This window comes from Aythya ferina (assembly GCF_964211825.1).
Source record: "Aythya ferina genome assembly, chromosome: 1".
Lineage (NCBI taxonomy): Eukaryota > Metazoa > Chordata > Aves > Anseriformes > Anatidae > Aythya > Aythya ferina.
The window spans coordinates 109,948,604-109,958,542 of record NC_140296.1 but is presented as its reverse complement, the minus strand read 5'-3'; positions in this window follow the sequence as shown (position 1 = coordinate 109,958,542).

The following is a 9,939-nucleotide window of genomic DNA, read 5'->3' as shown; positions in this document are numbered from 1 at the left end:
TTAGATCACTAACTCACTTTGTTTTACCTCAGGGCCTTTGACAGATACCTTCTTAGCATAGAGAAGATAGATCCACAGATGTGAAATAAGCTCCTGCAATACTGATGATATCATTTGATCTTCTGTCTATTCCAGCAACAAAACTCCAGGAAATATGTTTGAGCAAGGAGAACTCCCATGAAAGGATGTTTGTCTGCATATGTCATGTCGAGACAAAGAATTATGCAGGGACAAGGGAACAAAGGAAAGAGTTTACTTTATATTTGCTGATTATATAGTGAAATGTTGCAAGTAGAAAGAGTCCCTTTGACGTTTCTGCATCAGACTAATGTTAAATATTGTGAAAAGTACAATTTGGCAAAAAAATCTTACCTATGCTTTCTATGGCTATTGAGTTGGATGGGGATTTGCAACACTTTATAGCCCTGCCAAATGCAATAGGAAAATTTGCATAGCTCCCTAAACCACCTGAAAATGTGAGCTCTCAACTATTTAGAACTAGCTTGTCCTCAGGGCATGTAAACATTTGTAATTACCTGAGTCCTGCTTCCTTCACAGCAATATATATCCTACAGCAGAAGGGAACAAGATGGAATCATACTGCCACTGTGTATTTCTTTGGTAATGCAGCATAGGTAACTCTAACCAGCCTCACACTTCTTTTGAAAGGTTTAGAGTACTCTTTGATTTGATTATTTTTCTCCCTCAGAATTCAACGAGACTTGGAAGAGGAAAGAAATTTCCAGGTCTTTTTGTCTGTGTGACAGTGAAAGAGAACATATGGGACAGAAAAAAAGGAGAAGAGATGTTGACAGAAGCACGGGAGTCAGAAATCTGTCATTTTTCATTTCCACTTTGCAAAGCAGCTCAAGTGGCTCCTGCACTGCTTAAATTTAAAAAATAAATAAAATTCAAGCTTCAAGTGAAAGGCATAAACTCTTCTAGGTGCACTATCCCAAGAACAGGAATGGAACTGGACAGCTAACAGGGACCAACAGAAATATGTAGGTATAAGTGAGTGACAAGGCAATTCAAGGTTGCGTTGATATTACATTTTAGAAAACCCTGAGATTTTTTTTTTTTTTTTTTTTTTTTTTTTTTTTTTTTTGGGACTATAATAATCCTCCAAAGCACTTTGAGTGCTTGGCTCTACCACATGGGAAGCTATTCAATTTCTTTTCCCCCCCCCTTCCCCAGTGTGCTTGCATGACAGCAGCACAGCAAGAGATTATTAATTGTAACACTTCCTCCTTCCTGCCTCCATGTTGTTACTCTATTGTAATGACTCTCTTCTCTTTCTTTCCATCTTCTCAAGAGAGACGGAGGCAGATGGACAAGACCAGTTATAAAAACTTGAATGCTGCCATGATTGTGTTACTGAGTTTCACGCTGTTAACCCAGATAGACAATACTGATAGAGCACACCTCCTCTGGGTTGTAATTGCACATCCATGCACTCTGCAACCTGCTCAGACCCACATATTCCAGCTTCAGCCCAGCAAGCCATCACCGAGGAAACACAAGCCTTCAAAGTCCCTGGTTGCTGCTCTTCAGAATGTCTGTCTCACGTGCTCACTGCTCTGCAGATTGGCATGATTTGTAACCTGCTGCCCACTACACCACCAAATCCAGGGACTCTTGTCAGTAGAATTTAACTGAAAATATATAATGACAGTGAGATTTAAGATATGGTGAAGCACTTTTTTTTTTTCTTTCCTAGCATGAGATTTCAGTTACAGACCAGTCTATAATTTCAAAGCACAGTTCTTCATTGCCTCATGCCTTGCTCTGTCCTTTACACCATTACAGTATGATAGGAGTTACAGCTTTTGGAAATTAAGATATGTTGGCTGCTTTACTCAGTATTGTTGTAGTGAGTTTACGTGGCAAGGTTTTGGTAGATGGGGGCCATAGGGGTGGCTTCTGTGAGAAGAATCTAGAAGCTGCCCCATGTTAGGTAAGGGCCCCACTGCTGACCAGAGCCAAGCCAATAAACGATGTTTGCGCCTCTGTGAGAGCATATTTGAGAAAGGGGAAACAAAACAAACAAACAAACAAAATGTTTCTACATGGCAGCTGGGAGAGTGAGAGGACTGAGAAACTGCCTTGCAGGCACCAAGGTCAGTGAAGAAGGAGGGGGAGAGGTGCTCCAGGCACCGGAGCAGAAGTCCCCTGTGGCCTGTGGTGAGGACCATGGTGAAGCAGGATGTCCCCCTGCAGCCCATGGAGTACCACGGTGGAGCAGGGTTCCACGCTGCAGCCCGTGGAGGAGACCATGGTGGAGCAGGTGGCCCTGCACCGACAGAGGCTGCCGCCTGTGGAAGACCGGTGCTGGAGAAGATTCCAGGCCAGAGCTGCAGCCTGTGGAGAGGAGACCACGCAGGAGCAGATGACCTGGCAGGAGCTGCTGCCCGTGGAGGAGCCAGGTTGGAGCAGTTTTCTCCTGAGGGATGGACCCCGTGGTATGGACCCATATCTGGAGCAGTTCTGGAAGAGCTGCTGCCTGTGGAAAGCCCATGCTGGATCAGTTCAGAAAGGACTGCATGGTGTGGGAGGAGTCCTTGTGCATGGCACAAGGGACAAGAGTGACCAAGAAGGAGCGGCTGAGATGAAGCACTATAGACTGACCATAACCGCTGTTCCCCTGTGCTGCTTGGGGGGAGGAGATGGAAGAGGGTGGATGGGGGAGAAGGCGTTCTTGGTTTCTTTCCTTTGTTTCTCACTTCTCTAGCTTGTTAGTAATAGGCAATAAATCTTACTGTCTCCCTACTCTGCGTCTGTTTTGCCTGTCATGATAATCATTGAGTGATCAACCCTTGAGCCCTTTGCATTGTATTTTCTTCCCCTTTCCTTTTGAGGAGGTGGAGTGAGAGAGTGGCTGTGGTGGAACTTGGCTGTCCACCCAAGTAAAACCACCACAATTGTAAAAGGTGTTGAAGAGCAACTGTGAATGATGTCTATGGCCTGGAAACCACAGCTGAGGCTGAATCAATAGCAGTCACTATACCTAATGTCATTATTTTCTTAAATGGAGGGTTGAGTCGCTATTTTGCTAGTGCCTGGTATTGCTCGTGACTCCTTAAAATTTAATACTGAAATAAAAATGTAATAACATACAATGAAAGAGCTTCTCTAGAAACTGTCCTAGAAACTTTTAACCTGCAGCTGATACCTATGCTATTGGAATTTATCAGGGGAGCTGATCTCTGGTGATCTGTATTTTTTTTAATGTACATTTTCAAACTGTGTAGATGTTTCAGCACATCATTTCAAATGACAGCCCTTCCTGACCTTTGCTTGAGAGGTCTCACAGAAGTTGTTGAACTCCCCAGACTTGTCAGCTTTAATTTAAATGCCCTGGAGTCTCCCTCAGCTAACAAAATGTTATAGAGACATAAATTACTTCAATCCTGAAGTGTCAATGAGAGGGAGCAAATGTCACGTCCCCTTCTCCTACCTAGGAAAACTCCAGTGCCTCTGGCAGTTGGTTTCCCAGAAGTCTCGTGCTACAGAAGTGAGCATTAACCCAGAGGAAAGTTATATTAATCTCTTTTCCCTTCTCTCAGCTATGCAGTCTTTAACCAGCTGTGTGCTTGGTGGTTACTCTTGGGCTACTGTCCTAGTAATCATCCCTTTTGTTGCCAGGCATGTTAATCAGCCTTAGTCTGAAACTCTTTGTGCACACACGTGTGTCTGTGTGCAACTAATTACAATAAGCCTTGACACCAGTTGTTAATGACCAAGACCTAAACGAAGGGGAATGCAGGTGGATACATGGGGTCTGAGCACAGCTCTGTCTTGCTGGGGAGGGGTCATATAGGGAAGGCTTCCCAGCTCCTCGGGCCCTTCCTGCTGGCAGGTGCTAACCCCCACCCAGGGGTGCACCCCCACGGCCATGTACTCGCTACTGGTGATTGCTTGTTGTGGGCATGGGGCAATGCCACTGGTGACACGGGGGCCAACAGAAAGTGGGAGTGATGGTGCTGCTGGAGTCAACCCTTTGGGTGTGGGAGGAAGGAGGCCGGGAAGGCAGCGCCCTTTTCGCGATGGCACGGCCCCCAGCAGCCCGGGGGGGAAGGCGCCGGGGTCGGTACTAGCCCCGAGCCTCCGCAAGCCGCTGCCGGGAGGGAGGTGACGGCCTTAGGGCTCGGCCCCCTCAGCACTGGCGCGGCGCGGCCCGGGGCCGCTAGGGGGAACCGCCCGCCCGGGAAATGGCGCCCGCTCCGCTCCGGTCGGCCCGGCCCGACCCCTGCTGAACGGCCGGGCCCAGCGGGGTTTGGGGATATGGGGGCTGTGGTCCCTCCGGGGGCACACGAGATAGGGGCAGTGACCGAAATCCTGACATCGCAGCAGGTCGCCTTAGGCACGAGTGTCCCAGGATGGTTAGAAAAATTAAAAAAAAAAAAAAAAAAAAAAAAGTCTCCTGTTTCTCCTGTGCGCTCCCCCTCCTCCTCCTCTGTTCATACAACGTGTGATTTCTCTCCTCTGGCTTCATTGGCCTTTATTTTCAAAGCCTGTCCAATAAATGTAACCGAGCCCGGGGCTCCACAACGGCTCTACATCCTTGAGCAGCTGGGCAAGCTGCAAGCCTGATTGGCGTTTTTTGGCTGCAGTTTCCCCCCCCCCTTCCTCCCCCCACCCTCCGCCCCCCCCACCGCTCCTCCCTGGGCCTGCAGGAGCGTGGTTGCGATGAGGATGCAGTTTGGTGTTGGCTGCATGTGGGAGCTGCAGCAGCAAGCTGCAAAGGAGTGGGTTCAGGCCGTGGTTGTGCACGTCATGGAGCGTGTGGTGCCTGAGGGAAAGATTCTCGGCCCTTAGAGAGCTTCCCAGCTCCAGCAGAGTGGCAGGGCTTCCTGGTACGTCTCACCGGGTAGCCTGGGCTGGCTCCCCCCTCTTGACTGTGGCAAATCCCTTAGCAATGCCAGTTGGCTGCTCTTTTAATGCTAGGTGGTGGCCTGGCACAAGTGGCCTTGTGTTCACAGTAGTGGTATGGCTTCAGATTTGGGATTACTTTGGTAAGAACACACTCCACAGGAGGAAGAGAGGCCAAACCCATCCCTCAGGAAATGCCTGCTCTACTGTTCTGTCTTTTCTCCTCCTCCCTTACCCTAATTTTTTCGTGCTGTTTCCTTGCCTGCACGCTCATCATCACTGCATCTCTCCTCTTCAGTTTTCCTAGTACAGTAGGGGAAACGAGAAAGCAGAAGAGATGTCATTCCATAGCCTTCTTCATTCCCCTGAAGGATCTTTAAATGTGATCTTTTGTCCAGTAACACAATATAAGCCAAAATTTCCACTGAAATTAACTCATCCTTCATTCAAGGTGTGCATTGTGCTGTGGATAAGAACAGTCAGACCACGGAGTGGAGTGGGTAGAAGGGATGATTCAGAGAAGTGTTCCTTGATTTATTTTCTCTTGAATCTAGATTGCTTCATTTTATTTCATTTTCTGTCTTGTTTGCAGGTTTAGAGTCTGGAGGTGTTTTTTTTTTTTTTTTTTTTTTTTTTTTTTTTTTTTTTTTGTGTGTGTGCTGCTTTCTGTTGTTATTCTCTAGTCAAACAAAAAAGAGGAGTTGTGGAGTAAATGGATTATGAAGTGCTTTAACTCCCTGTTCAGCGAGCTGGAGATGGGTGAAGGCCAGGCTGGCAGGGGAGCAGGGAGGGTAGGGCTGGCATACACCAGAATACTGAATGAGGAGAGGCAGAAATTGTGGTAGTGGTTTGACTTTATGTAACTTGTGTTTGGGGAACATAAGGCTGAGTGAATATCCCCAGCTAGTTCTAAAGCTAGGGGCAAGTCTCCATTTAATGCTTTCTGTGTTCAAGGTGGCTTTAGAGAGGGGTAGACAATAACGTTGAAATGTAGGTATGATTTGAGAAGATGTGCTTTAATAGTACTTTAGTACTTTTTTTTTAATATTTTTTTTTTATTTTTTTTTTTATTTTTTTGCTGTTTGTTGCTTTTAAAATCCCAGTACTTAACAGTTTCCTACTCTCACTGGCTTCATGTGCCTGGTGCTGACTACTATTATCACACTGATCGTTGAGAAGGATCCTGTGTGCTGTACTGGCCCTGTATGTGCTCACGTGTATGTTCTCCTTCTCTGTGCTCAGCCCCCAGCAGGTTCCAGGCAGCTTCAAAATAAACTTGCACTTGAGTTCAAGCAAGTTTGTTTCATGGCTTCCTGGCACTAGAAAGAAAAAAAAAAACTACTCAATCTGTCTCCTCCTGTTTTTCTCCTTCCCCTTTTCTGATTTGCTTCAATCCATAGCTCATTTTCTTCTCTCACACTACCGTGTGATTTCTTGTGCAGTTCAACAAAGGGAAGCCCAAAGCCCTTCACCTGGGGAGGAACAACCCCAGGTGCCATTACTTGCTGGGGGATGACCAGCTGGAATGCAGCTTTGCAGAAACTGCCTTGGGGGTGCCGGTGGGCACAAGGCTGAACATGAGTCAGCAAGGTGCTCTAGCTGCAAAGAAGGTCAACAGCCTCTTGGGCTGTACTAGCAGGAATGTTACCAACAGTTGGAGAAATGTATGTGGTGATCCTTCCTCTCTATTCACTGGTGTGGCCACTCCTGGAGTACTGTGCCCAGTTCTGGGCTTCCCAGTGTAAGATATGCAGGGACATCCTGGAGAGAGTTCAGCAAAGGATCACTAAGGTGATTAAAGGACTGCAGCGTCTCTCATAAGAGGAAAGGCTGGGAGAGCTGGGACTCTGCAGCCTAACGGAGAAGACTCCGGTGGGATTTTATCAGTGTGTATGAACACCTGAAGAGTGGGTGTAAAGAAGACAAAGATGGGACAAGAGGCAGCAGGCACAAACTAAAACAAAATGGGTTCCATGTGAACATCAGGAACATTTTTTTTTTTTTTTTTTTTAATGTGAGGGTGACTGAGCACTGCCACTGGTATCACAGAGAAGTTGTGGAGTCTTCATCCTTAGAGATACTCAAAAGCCATCTGGATGTGGTCCTGGGCAGCCTGCTATAGGTGGCCCTCCTAGATGACCTCCAGATGTCCATTCCAGTCTTGACCATGCTGTGATTCTAGCACTGGGTTTGGAAATGTTCCCTTCTCTTGTTTAGTATGTGAAACGGCACTCCAGGACCTTATCCAGACTGAGGTGTTCACTTCCCTGGGCTTCTGGTTTCCTACGTGTAAAATGGTGATAAGACCTACCTACCTCAGATAATTAGTTAATTAATATTTCTTCTATACTTTGAAAACAAGATGGGAGAATTTGACAAAATGCAAAAGACTGCCAATAAATGAGATTAGAAACAGTGTAATGGTAATGTAGCTTATATTTGTCTGTGAAAATTAAGGTCATGCTTGGCTGTAATATAAATATCTTGCTTGGAAAACTAGTTTGGGTTCAAAAGGACCTTGGTTTTCTTGCTGTCAAAGTAGTTGTGGAAGAAAAAGTGGATCAAGTCCTTACCTTAAATTTTTATTATCTTAAATTACTATCTCTTTGCATTTACCCAAGCTGAAGACTGACCTCAAGCTTCAGAGCTGAGCTTTATGGTAACAGGGTATGCAAGCCCTGTACCGACCACCACAAAGCTGATACAAAACTGTCTTGCTAAACAAGCCAGAAGAGCTGACAGAGCCCAGCTAAGTTAGGATAGAAAATAAGGTGCAGGAAATGACCAGGTGACTGAAGGGAGCATCAATATCTTTTTGGACTTCCTTTGCCACAGAAGATGTGACAGATGCTGGACTGCTTTTTATTTTGTTGCTAGCTAGTGCTGACTGAGCTTGCTGCTGGTGGTGTTCTGCTTGAAGAGATCTCTTTTTGCACCTGGTTGGGCAGCAGTGCTGGCCTGTGTTGAGCCCACCCGACCCCAGTCTGGTCAGGTTGCCTCCTGGCTACCTCCAAAAAAGTAAGAGATATGAAAGATTTTGTCTGTTTTTGCTGTGGATAAAGACACGACTTTGCTCTTGCTGGTTAATGGTGTGTGTTTTTGGAGCAGGTATCTTATAGTGACTACCACTTTAGAAAGGGTTGAAGTGCAAATGGGGTGATTTCTTATTTCATGGCTGTGGACTACATTATGCAGCTTTGTACTGTGAAATACAGGAAACCGGGCTTAGCCAAAAGTGAGTTGCTTAGCAGATGCTTGCTGTCATACAAATTAGCCACAGCTTTTGCATCTTGGAGTACTGCCAGCAGAGAGCTAGTTATTGCATTAAACATCTACTACCAGTCATGATCTAAACTGAAGCAAGAAGATTAATTGCTCCTCTAGTTTTAACTTAGCACTTTTTTTTTTTTTTTTTTTTTTTTTTTTTTTTGTGGCATCAAACACGGTTTTTATCTTTAAATCCAAACTATAATACACTGCTCTGAGTTTGAAATCAATGAGTGTATGGAGGGAACCAGAAAAGATTTAATTTAGTAAAAGTATTGTGTATGTATAGGACCTATCTCATTTTAAGGAAATATTTTATTAGTGCTACTCATCTGTTATGTAGTAATTCATACCTTCAAAACTGTAGTTTAACTAAATATGTGCCTTAAAGTGTGGATACAATTGATTTGAACTACTAGTAGATAAAAAATAAATGTTCAGCAAACACCTTCTTTCACTTTTTACTCTGCCTTAACTGAGATTTTTAATACATAATTGTACAGACTGACTAACAAAGCACAGTACGTTTTCCTTACCTAAAAATATTTCTTTGCAATTATTTTGAGTTGCAAAGTTCTTAAACTCATCTGAACACGAAGTAAACAACTGGATTGTAGACAATTCAGACTTCAGTATTTTCCTGAGGATATAAGATTTTTTCAGCCATTGCTGTTTGTTATGAGAGGGATTTGACACCAGAAAGGCAGTTTTGGATTGAATTTGTAACCTTGTCTGTTCATGCCAATGCTGCTGACTTTTGCCTGTTCTGTTCTCTGTAATCTTCTTAGCCAAGCTCTGTATCACCAAAGCTTTGATTGCTTGAGTTTAAATGATGTCTAGAAACTTTAGGTCGTAGAAATGTTTACATTTCTTTTAAAGACTTACCCTTCCTGGTTAAAGAGAAAGGAAAAAAAAAAAAAATAGAAATTAGTGTCCCCAGAAAACAAATGGAAAATCCTTAAAAATAATAAAAAATTGTTTAATTCATCTCAGGATTGTGCAGTGGAGGGGATATCAAAACATTGCTGGTATTTTCAGTAGTTCTGATATTGTTAGTACTGTCCCTGTAGTGCAGTAGCACTTTTCGGAAGAGGAACATGAGAGCAAACAGCAGGTAACATTTACTACTTGAGTGCTGGGGTGCTTACAAGTGTTAGGTTTATACTCAGTCTTTACAGGGCTGCTACAAGGTCTTCCTCATGCTTTTCTTGCAGCCTTTTTTCTTTGGTGCGCAGAGTTCAAAAAAGTCTTTCCCTTCAACAGCTACCGCACTGACTTTCTGTTTCCCTTATGCAAAGGAATCTGAAATGCAAAGGCCAAATAAATAATAACGTGTACTTGCCTAGAAATAATGTGCTAAGTTTGTAACTACTGGAGAAAATGATTTGGTACATAGTTATTTCTGTGTACCTCCCTAACACCAAGAACAATTAGGCACCAGCTGAAGGCAGTGACTGCCAAAAGCACATTTGGCTGAGGTGGGTGTTTCTGGGTGGTACAGTCATGCATTAACAAGTGTGACTGCATCACTAAAACAAAAGTGTATTCGTAGCTCAACCCCTCTTCAGGGATGTGCTCTCCTCAAGAGGAAAGGACACCAATAAAGCATTTGGCAGGGAGGAAATGTGAAGGACTGAGCACAGAATAATGAGATTTATTTAACTGCTTGCTGTTAGCAAAAAAACATCTACCTGAACTGCATATAGTGTTCACAGCTGCTTCAGGAATCATCCTGTGTGAAAGACAAAGTGGGAGCAGGTCAGCTGCTCCAAATTCAGTTCCCTAGGTGTTAGAAGAAAT